Source organism: Marmota flaviventris, chromosome 5 (genome assembly GCF_047511675.1).
Source record: "Marmota flaviventris isolate mMarFla1 chromosome 5, mMarFla1.hap1, whole genome shotgun sequence".
NCBI lineage: Eukaryota > Metazoa > Chordata > Mammalia > Rodentia > Sciuridae > Marmota > Marmota flaviventris.
The window spans coordinates 161,886,906-161,899,206 of NC_092502.1; positions in this window are offsets into that span (position 1 = coordinate 161,886,906).

Here is a 12,301-nt window from a genome sequence, read left to right on the forward strand (position 1 = left end):
AAGGTTACAGGGTAGATCACAGCATTCTGCCTCAGAGACTCAAGGACAGTGTTACTTGAGAGCCCACCACCCACAGATGTCAAGGGCTGCCCAAGGTCATCACAGGAAGGGGTAGCACCCTGAGGGACCCGTGGAGATTTTCATACATCCCACCTGCCAGTGGCGAGCAGGTGGGCAGGGACACGTCATCCAGCTGCAGAAGGCTACTGATGAACCTGGCCTGGTTTAGGTATAGGCCACAAGGGTTTTTAAGATATCAGCATTAGAAATAAAATAAAATAAAGTGAGGTTATTACATGGATTCATAAATATTAAAACATCTTTTCTCTAACTTCCACAATCAAAGAAAACAATATGTGGGTGGGACTGGTATGAAGCTCAGTTGGTACAGTGCTTGCCCAGCATGCACAAGGCTCGGCGTTCAATCTCCAGCACCATGTGGGGAAAAAAAATGGTCTATGAGCCAGTTAATCGTGTTTAGCCTGGACTAAGCTTTGAACTTTAACCAACCACCTGCCTGAGTCGTGAGTGCTTAAAAATCTCAGGCTGCCCCCGAGGAAATAAGGAGCCCACATGTCTGTGGCTTGGACACAGTGCAGAGCCACACGTTTTTCTATTATACTGTTAATGAAGAAAAGTGTGAGGAAGGTTCGTTCACACGGAGACATCCAGCTGAGGCTGCCTTCTCAGTGGCACAGTGCCCTTGGGAGCACCATCCCGGATCCCAGGGCTTGGCGGCACTGGCCCATGTGCGGTCTGCTCTGCACTGATGGAGAGGCCCAAGGGCAGAAGCAAGGACGTGGGCTCACAGCCGGCATGCTCACTAACTCAAGAAGCCCTGAACACAGCGATTGGAGTGAACTGAAGGATGTTCAGGAAACAGCCAAGCTGGGAGGGAAGCGGAAATCCACCAGCTGCAGTGCTGTTCAGGCTGGGGTCAGGATGGAGTGCAGCCCACCAAGGACCTGGCTTGTCAGCTGCAGGGCCTCCCGGGGGAGGGGACTCCTCACTTCTCCCTTGGGCACTCCTGGGCATCCATGGCCTTCAGAGGCCACAAGAACTTTCAGAAGCCTCTCTCCAGCTCAGCTCTGCCCGCCCTTGATTCTCAGCTAGAGTGTCCTGACCACCAGCTCTGGTTGCCCACAGAGGAGGCAGGCATGTGGGGAGTGCTGTCGTTGGACACCCCCTCCCCGCACAGAGAGGACCAAAGCAAGACCAAAACATGATGTTTTCTAAAGGGACTTTGCTTTAGCATACTGTTCTTCAGGTTCATCCACACTCTTGATAATGACGACATTCCACTCTTTGAGAAGGCACAGTTTCCCTAGCTCTGTGTGCCTCATTCTCCTTGCTCATGCATGCACAGATGGACACCTTTGTGCACAGTGACCCTGAGTGCAGATGCCTCTTCAACCTGTTGGTTTTACTCCCATGGCTGTGTGTCCACAGTGAGACTGATGGAGCTGATGATAGTCCTATGTTGATTTTTTGAGGCTGTGCACAGAGAAACAAATACTGCGCAATCTCGCTAGAATCCAGAGGAGTGGAACTCACAGAAGTTGAGTCAGAGGATGGTTACCAGAGGCTGGTGTCGAGGGGCTGGGAAGGGGGAGCTATTCATCAAAGGCGCAAAGTTTTGGCTAGCCAGAAAGAGTAAGTTCTGACATACATCACACTGCACAGTCAATAGCAGTACACTCCAAAATAACCAAAAGAGTGAATTTCCATTCTCTCACCACAAAGGAAGCAAGGAGATGGGTATGCTAATTAGCTGGACTTAATCATTACACACTGTTTACATATGTCAAAACATCACATTACACCACACATAGGAACACAATGTAATTTTGTAATAAATTTTGTAATAAAGATGACTTTCTGAATCACATAGTGGCCTTGTGGAGATCAAATTGCATGGGGCTCGACAGCATTCTTCTGCCCCTCTGCATGATGGGGCCTGCCTCAGCCACGCAGCAAGCACCAAGGGCTCATGATAGGCATCCCGGCTCCAGCTCCTTCAATTCATCCTTGAAGACTTGAGTTAAAACTCATTTTCATTGTGCATATATACCACATTTTCTTTATCTATTCAGCTATCAAAGGGCATCTAGGTTAGTTCCATAGTTTAGGTATTGTGAAGGGAACTGCTATAAACATTGATGTTGCTGCATTTGTGTAGTATGCCAATTTTAAGTCCTCTGGGTATAAACCAAGGAGTGGGATAACTGTGTCAAATGGTAGTTCCATTCCAAGTTATCTGAGGAATCTCCATACTGCTTTCCATAATAGTTGCACCAACTTGCAGTCCCACCAGCGGTGTATGAGTGTACCTTTTACCTCACATCCTTGCCAACATTTATTGTGGCTTGTATTCTTGGTGATTGTCATTCTGACTGGGATGAGATGAAATCTTAGAGTAATTTTAATTTTCATTTCTCTAATTGCTAGAGATGTTGAACATTTTTTCATATATTTGTTTATTGATTAATTGTATTTCTTATTCTGTCTGTTCAGTTCCTCAGCCCATTTAATGGTTGAATTATTTATTCATTTGATGATAAATTCTTTAGTTCTTTATTTATCATGGAGATTAATGCTGTTTTTAATGCTGTTTCTTAGGTGCATATGGTAAACATTTTCTCCTGTTATGTAGGCACTTTCTTCACCTTATGGATTGTTTCCTCTGCTGAGAAGAAGTTTTTATTTTGAATCCATCCCATTCATTGATTCTTGATTTTACTTCTTGTGCTTTAGGAAGCTTGTTAAGGAAGTCAGATCCTAAGCAGACTTGATAAAGATTTAGGCCAAATTTTTCTTCTATTAGGTCAAGGGTCTTTGTTCAAATGCCTAAGTCTTTAATACACTTTGAGTTGAGTTTCATGCTTGGCGAGCCTTAAAGAAGAATGAAATGATGGCATCTGCTGGTGAATGGATGGAGCTGGAGAATATCATATTAAGTGAAATAATCAAATCCCAAAAAACCAAAGGCCGAATGTTTTCTCTGATATGTGGATGCTAATTCACAATGTTGGGGTCACTAAGGAAGAATAGAGCTCCTTTGAATTAGGCAGAGGGGAGTGAAGGGAGGGGAGGGGGTATAGGAGTAGGAAGAGAAGTCGAATGAATCAGACATTATTACCCTACATGTATTCATGACTACATGACTGGTGTGATTCTACATCATGTATAACCAGAAGAGTGAGATGTCATACTCCATTTATGTATGATGTGTCAGAATGCCTTCTATTGTCATGTATAACCAATTAGAACAAATTAAAAAAAAAACTTACTTCCTTCTAAAATATTAGTAGTTAGCCATTGCTGTGCAGCTTAGAATTTCGGAGGTTTTTTCTCCTGTGTGAGCTTATTTAACTTTCAAAACAAACCCATGGATGCTATTTGTAGATTTAAACGTCAGAGCATTTAGTCATCAAGCAATTTTAGTCTAGGGCCAAGTTGCTAATTTGCCGGAAGAAGTCACCAAATCCCCAAGACACCTCAAAATTTCTCCATGAAACCATTTGATTTCCTTCACTTCTTGCAGTTGAAATTACTTCCTTTTTAAGAAAGGGAAACAAAAATAATTCATAGATAAATTGTTGCTGATATTTTTGAATTAGTGAAAACAATGGCCACAACTTACATTTTTACAGCAATCTTTAACATCAGAAACAATTCTTCACTTGAGATCATGAGAAATCCTTGGAATTCATTTACTAATTAGAATTTTTTATTATCTTTATATATATATATATATATATATATATATATATATATATATATATATATATTAGTGCATACACAAAGTGAAATGATTATTGCATTTAGGCAAGTCAATGTGTAAATCACTATACATTGTCAGCCTCTCTGTGTGAGTGGTAAGATCATCGAATCTTTTCTCCTAGCAAATTTGCAGGAAACAATATTATTAACTGCAGTCCTGAGGCTGTGAGAGGGCAGACTTATTCACCCAACAAAACTGACCTAGATGGCTCCATTTCTTCTTCTCTGCTCCTTCTTCCCTGGTGATCACTGGTCTATACTCTGCACTTGGCTTTTTTAGATTCCACATATGGGTGAAATCACGCAGTATTTTTATTTCTAGGCCTGGTTTATTTCACCTAACATGACATACTCCAGATTCACCCATGTCATCACAAACGGTAGGATCTCCTCTTAAAGGCTGAGTGATTGTGCGTGTGTGTGTGTGTGTGTGTGTGTGAGAGAGAGAGAGAGAGAGAAAGAGAGAGAGAGAGAGAGACAGCTCCTTGTCCACCCCTTCACCAAGGAACATGATTGTCACTGGGGCATGAAGTGCCCCCAAAGGCTCATGGCTGAAAGCTGTGTGCCCAGTGCAGCTGTCCCAGAGGTGGGGCTCTGGGGAAGTGATTGGATCATGAGGGCGCCAACATCACCAATGGACTGATCCATGATGGCTGAAAGGACTATGGAGGCTGTGGAGGTGGGACCTGCTTGAAGGAAGGAGGTCCCGGGGGATGTGCCCTAGAAGGGTATTTCCTGTCCCCTCACCCCTTAACCCTCTGCTTCCTGACCAAGATGATCTGAGCGGCTTTCCTCCACCACAGCCTTTGGCCATGATGCTCTGCCTCTCAGGCCAAGAGCAATGGAGTCCACCCACCATGAACGGAAACCTCTGGAACTGTGATCCACAGTAAATTGCTCTTCCTTTAAGTTGTTCTTGTCACATTCAAGCTGACTGACACAAACAGGTTGAGTCCATATCTTGCCTTCATGGATAACACTGAAATGGACATGGTGGGGCAGACGTGTCTCTGACCTATGATTTCATTTCCTTTGGATTTGTGCTCAACAGAAAGGTTGCTGACCTATGTACATTTTTTTTAAAATATTTTCAGGACTCATCATATTGTGTCCATAATGCAACAGTCTTTATCAAAATTCCTGTGGTTTGTCATAGAAATAGAAAAGTAAATTCAATACAATAAAATTCGTATGGAGCCAAAGTCACCCCAAGTAACCAAAGCAAAGTAAGAAGGAAAAAGTTGGAGGCATCACACGTACTGATTTTGAATCATGTCACAAAGCTCTGGTGATTAGCACAGCATGGTGCTCACATAAAAACAGAGGAAGGAAACACAGTAGAAAGACCGGAAATCAACTCCATCATAGCAGAAAACTAATTATGGACTCTGTCACCAAAGAGACGCAGGGAGAAAAGGGTTCTCTTCAAAATATGGTCCTTGGAAAAGTGGATATCCACTTGCAAAAGAATGAATTGACCCTTATCTGACAGCATATAGAAAGAAAGTCAGCTCAAAGTGGATCAACAACATAGCATTAAGACTGGAACTATAGAACTAGAGAAGCTCCTCAACATTGTCCTAGGCAATGATCTCTTCAGCTGTCACCCCAAAGCTCAGGCAACAGAAATAAAAATAAACAAGTAGATTACATCAAACTAACAGCAAGGAAACAGTCAGAAAAATGAAAAAGGGCACACTATAAATTGAGAGAAGATATTTAGTGAGCCATATATCTAATAAAGAATTCATATCCAAAATATTAAAATTCAACAAAGAATGAAGGACTTGATTACTATTCACAATGACCAAGCTAAGGAATCAGCCTTGGTTCCCATAAACAAGTGACTGGATAAACACAACAGAGTGTTCTCATAAAGAAGAAGAAAATCATGTCATTTGCAGAAAAATGGATGCAATCAGAGTTAAGTAGAATAAGCCAGACTTAGAAGGACAAGCATCACATGTTTTTTTTTATCATATGTAAAATCTAAAAGGAAAAGAAAATGACAACATGTATGTAGAAGAGAGACTCTCAGTGTAGAGGAAGAGAATCAGGAGCGGGGGGGGTGGGGAGGGTAGGAGAAGCAGATGAGAGTGAGAGTGATCCAACTGTCACATGCCACAGTGAAACTACAGTTCTGGATAATTAATACACACTGATAAAAAAAATGAAAAATAATTTTTTTCCAGAGAAGATATTCCAAGTACATGAATTATGTCACAAGGCTCTTTTCAAGGTGTTCACTCATACAGAAAATGCAATTTAATGAGATACCAGCTTCACCTGATAGGATATGCAATAAGCACAAGTGTTGGCAAGGACATGGAGAGTCAGTGTTCACTCTAGGTAGGGTGACAGACTGGTGGGTCAGCATTTTGAATTACATAACTCCAACTTGGGAGAGTTGAGAAAGTGTAATTAGAAGTAATACCATCATTTTAATATTTGTTTCTCCTTTGCACCTCAAATTGAGGACCAAAGGAGAAATGACAGTGGAATTTAAAATGTTTTGACTGAAGTGCATGGATCCCAAGTGTTCTCTATAAATTCAGCATGCCCTTGAGAGTTAATCATCTTCCTGCTGCTGTGACAAAACACCTGAGATACACAACTTCTAAGGAGTAAAAGGATTTGAGGCTCACAGTTTCAGAGGCTCCGTCCGTAGCTGTGCTGCCTTGGGCCTGTGGTGGGCAGTAGGCTATGGTGGGACTGCTTGGCAGAGACGCTGCTTCCCTCATGGCAGCCAGGAAGCAGACCCAGGAGGAGGGGCTGGTGTGCAGTATTCCCTCAGTGACACGCCCCAGTGACCCAACTTCCTTCCACCAGATGCCTCTTCCCAAAGGTTACACCACCTCCCAGTACTTACAGTAGCTTGGAACCAAGCTTTGGGTGACGCAGATCCAAACCCTTGCACCTTGTAGGTGCTATTAAACCTCCAACCTAGGCCGAAAGAGGTCAGCAGCAGATTGGAAGCCCCCCTCTTCTGCAGCCCTGCATTGCCCCGCCCAGGTCTCCTCTTGGGCCTCGTAGGCACAGGTCATGTCCTCTTGCAGCTTGCTTCTAGCCCGCAGACTTTCAACTGTGAAATGTCCTTGGCTAGAATAAGAGTCACTAGTTTGTTTGTCTTCTTATTCTATGGTGTTTCTGCCTATGGATAATAATATCTTACTTTGATCACCGTTTGAATTCTTTGCAACCTGAAGCTCTCAAGAATAATGTTGCTTGTTCCCAGCACACACATCAGGAATGTGAGCGTAGGGATTGCTGAACATCCTGGGAGCAGGGTCGCTGCACTGTAGACACATGTGTCCATGCTCTACCCCAGCAGAAGACTGCTGGGTTGCCAAGGTGCCCCAGGTACGCCCTCAGGGGCGTGAGCATTCTAGCTGCACGTCCACACCACCACTCGGTATTGCCTAGTGCAGCTCTGTGTAAGAGTTTATAGACATTATCTGTGCACCGGCATGAAGGTAATGTACCGTACATACCCCAAACATATGTATGGATATCCTGTAAATGAGCTTGTGCTTGTGTCTATGTGTATGTGTACATACATATGTGTGTATGACATATGTGTATGTGTTTATTTACCCATATAAACATTGCTCTGCTTATCCACATATTTATTATAGAAGATTTTAAGAGGTCAAATTGGCACATGAGCTTCAATGTACCATCATTCAGCATCTACAACTAAGACACTTCATCCCACCTTGTGGAATATCTAAGAATAGTCTATTCCTGTGTTAACTTGAAGCAAATATTTCAGAGTGTATCTCTGAAAGATAATTTCCTTAAAAGCCATGATCATTACATTTTTCTGTGCTAGAGAATGACATGATCATTATTTGATCACATCTAAAATGATTTCTTAACACAAATAAACATCCAGCGTTCCTGTTTTTGACAGTCCCATTTCCATGCTTGTTTGCTTTCCAGCTCATTTTTACCAAAATCCAAAGTGATTCCAGAATTTTGATGAGTTGATATGATTTTTAAGTCCCTATCAATTCTTGAAGTCTTTATTTTCACTAGCTACTTCCTTCTTAAATAAAGTTTTTTATCCATCCTTCGGAATTTCTACAGCTCTAGTTTGTTAATTGCATCCCTGCGGAGTAAACAAAATGTTCTGCCTTCTATACTTTCTGAAGCATGGTAGGTGGACCTCTAGGTTTGGTTTTGGATGCGTATGCATGTGTGTATATTTAAATATATGTTTGTGTTTAAATATGCACACATTATATGTAGCCATGGATATATAAACAGCAATAACTACATATTAAAGTACTGTATTATTTTTCTTTTCCTCTTGCTGGATGATTCAAGGCAGGTGCTATGCATTTCCATCTGCAGCCCAGAATCTGTCTTTTTGTACTGTCAAGAGCTATAGATGCTCAGGTCAAGATCCTGTAGTCCATTGGGAACAGCAATAGGGCCGTACTCCATCATTTCTTGTTTTTATACTCATCTACTGTGAAAAGAGAAACTTCTCCTCGTCAACTTGAGGTTGCCCAGTTTGCACAGGAAAGCAACACACATGCTTGATGCTTTTCAGGTCTTCAGCAGTTTCCCAAGCAGTGATTGACAGCTTCAAGGAAGAACACTTTGGCTGTATGTTGGTGTGTATTTGCTGTGCACCACAAGCTCGTGGATTTACACATACACTGTGTGTTTACAGGTGGTGATTGTGCTATTATTCTCATCAGGGCTCTGTCTTTGCACACTGGAGACCACGTTGGCCCCTGAATCCCTCTTGTGTGACTTGAGGCTGTGCTGGCTTTCTGGTGTGACAAGGTATCCCGAGCTCACACTATAGTTTCCTGCCCCAGAAGCAAAGCATTCAAAATTAACTATGGGGGAGAGTAACTTGTGTTAAATCTTTAGTGTTTCCCCAAATCTCCTGCCCTTGCTGCTGGGCTTCTGGAGCAGAATTCAGGAGGAGTGTAGAGGACACTTTGATTTACCCGCCTCCACAGTGCAGAAACACCTTTCTGACATGCTGAAGTCACCAGACTTCTAGTCTAGCTGAGTAACTCTATGACGTGGCTGGCCCTCTCCAATCAGATGAAGGCCTTCAGAGAAAAAGGTTTCTGAGGGGGAAGGAATTTGGCCTCAAGACGGCCACATAGAAACCCCATCTGAGTTTCCATCCTGCTGCCCGGAGGATTGGGGTCTCAAGATGGCCATAATGAATCTGCCCCCATTCCCAGGTTGGTGGCCTTGCCTACCTGGGTCTCGGGCTCCCCGACCACATTTCTGTGAGAAAATGCCTTAAAATACAGCTCTCGGTCTGAGCTGCTGCCTCTGTCTCTACACACACACGTACACACACGTACACACATGCCACGCCTATCCCTTGTCTTTTTGGAGAATCCTAAAGCAGCTAATGTGTCTAATTGACTAACTGCGTGTCTGCATCTCAGAGGGGAACTGAAGGTTTTGAGCCAGAGCAGGAAATCTCTAATTGCGTTGCTGGGCAGATTGGAAGTCGGAAGGGCGCTTGTCTGAGCCCCGCTGTTCTGCACGGTTCTTCTACTTCCACAGACCTCTGCAGGCGCTGCTCCCTGACCACCGATGCAGCTGTGCATCAGATGGGCTGGGTGAGGAGGTAGGCATCGTTTCTTCCTGGCACAGAAGCCCAGTGAGATCAGAGCATATTTCCATTGCTAGTGCTGAAATCGAAGTTCCTCACTCTGGGTAGGGATTATAGCCTGGTAAGAGCAGGGCTCACCCTGTGATCTCCAGTTTCTTTTTATGGCCAGGCTGGCCTTGATTGGACTCAATGCTTCCCAGATGTTCTTGTTTGCCCTGGTTTCTCTCCCTCCTCTTATGTTAACCTGGCAAGAACGACGGTGCCTCCGAGTTGGGGCCTGGCCTTGTATGAATGAGACCAGTGGTTGTACCTTCACATCTTCACAAAAACTATGTGATGGGGTTCTGTTTCTTTAGGTCCCCAAGTGATCAACACTGTTCGTGATGAAAATGCTTTGAGCTCCTGAGCTCCCTGTAGGCAGAACATTTGGGACTCAGAGTGGTGGTGGCTTCTAAATGACACTGTCCAGACTGTGTAACTGTGGAGGCAGAGAGCGCTTGATCCTGCTGCCTCCCAGGTGCTGAGAGTCTGCCATACCAGGCCCTCAGGGCAGCCTGCAGGTGTCAGGGCCTCTGCCTCTGGAAGGACAGGGCCTCCGCCTCTGGAAGGACAGGGCCTCCGCCTCTGGAAGGACAGGGCCTCCGCCTCTGGAAGGACAGGGCTGCCGCAGTCCGGCTGCAGCAAAATAACCAGGGGGTGACGAGGAACTTGTGTAGGTTGATACCGCAGGAGTGGGAGCCGTTTATTGTAGGACAGGAGCGGTATTTATACATTCCACACAGCTTATCTTAATTAGCATAAACTAGATACATCAGTCAACCAATGAGGAATCTCCACACTTAATGGCTCGCAGTCAACCAATAAGGAATCTCCACACTTAATGGCTCCATGGTGTTACTTCACAAACCACTCCCTCTGGCATTTTGCCAGGCGCCATCCAGACTTGTTTACAGACTCTAACACAGGGCCTCCTGTACATATGAAGTCAAGAAGATTCTGCTTCTCAGTGAGGTTTCTAATCTCACCCAGAAGCCATTTCTCCTGACAGGCTTTATTACGAAAATGTGTATTACATGAAGCACTGGGTGTGGTCCTGGTGATTTGTGCTCTGCCCCTGCTCATGTGTCTGTCACAGAGCAGAGCACCGTGGTGTGACAGCACTGGATGCTAGGTTTGCGTTCCATGGTGAGTGTTCTAGAGGAGGTCACTGAGCACCCTGTGCGGTCTCCTCCTGTGTGGAGAGGAAATACAATGGCTTCCACTCATACTGGTTCCTTTAGTGTTTAAAAGATGGTGTTTCCAGTGCGTGGTGACCTAATGCTTGGAGGTCACTGTCCTGCTTCTCATTATTCCAACACTATTGTTGGTGCCATCAGAGGTCCCCAGCTGGGCCTACTCTGTCCACCCTGTGGATATTTGGCAATGTCGGAGACATTTTTCGTTGCCATGAGAGGTCGGGTATGACTGGCTTCGGGTGGGGGAAGTCAGGGTCCTCTATGATGCCCAAGACAGCCCCCCACAAAGAACCACTCAGCTCAACGTGTTAGCAGTGCTGAGGTGGAGAAGCCCTGCTCCAGGGCAGGAGGGGCACACGTAGAGCACCCCAGGGGTCCGGAGGGTGTGGTTTCTCGCCATCTCGCGTCTCTCCCATAAGTCGGGATGCATCTTCTCTTCACGGTCTCCACAACTCTGCAATTCTGAGCTTCCTACTTACACATTCATGAATCGGGGAAAGCTTGGGTGTTAGGAAGAGTCCACCTTCCCTGTGACCCCACAGAGAGCAGGGATAGGCACAGATACTGAGAACCTCTCAAGAATGTCAATAAATGCCTCTTCCCAGGGCCCAATTCAAAGATCAAAACCCCCTAATCTTCCCCATGGATGCCTGTGAGCTGGGAGCAGCGCTGAGCACATTTCAAACCTGCATTTCCCAGGAATAGCCTTACGCACATAGAGAAGCACACACAAAATAAACATGAGACATTTCATTCCAATAACTGCCATCAAGCTCTTAGGCCCATCCCAAGTACCATCTACTTGGTTGCAGTTGGCTTCAGTCCATGGTTAAGGGTTGGAAGGACTGGACATGACGGACTCTGCCACTGGTCTTCTGGGCCACAGCCACAGGCAAAGCCTGTCGTTAAAGTGCATCTGCGTCCCAGGGGCCTCGTACTGTGAATCCAGCAGGATTCACAAAGTTACTCTGGGAAGAATCACTCCTGGTGATGGCCCAGCAAGCAGCTGTCTGACTCAGAACTGGCAGCTCACACCAATGTGTCACCAGCACACACTGGCACCTCGACTGGGGCAGAGGGGCAGAGGTCACGGGGCACGCCACAGAAACCCTGGCTCTGGGCAGCTGCTTCATGCAGGATGTTACATCACGTAAATGCAGTCGCCAACTGTGATGATGTCACAGAGGGAGGGGGGAGAAGGGAGGAGAAGGCCTGCGTCCCCGGAGAGCACTCAACCTCGTGGACACTGCCATTGCCCAGGAGTGGCCCACCTCTACATGGTGGCAGGTGCGCACGCTAGGCGCTCCCCTCCTCGTCACCTGTGGGGGTCTCTCTGCTCTTGGCACCTGGCCCAGGCTTCCAGGACTGGAGCCTCCTTGCGAGGGCCATGAAGTGGGTCCAATACCAGGAGCGCCACCTCTCAGAAAGGCCACTGTGGGAACGTTTAACTACAGGATGGACGGTGGTCTTGAAAAGCCCGGCTGGCTCAGGCCTGGACCTCAGGGAAGTGAAGAAGCAGGCCTCCATCGCATGGTTGGAAATCAGTCTCCAGGATCCACAGAGAGCTCCGTCTGCTCCCCTCACCGTGATGCACCCCGAGGAGCCTCTCTAACAGCAGGCAGCCGCAAAACACAGACACAGACCGCATCTTCTCACTGCAGGTATGTGGGACATGTGACTGTTAACA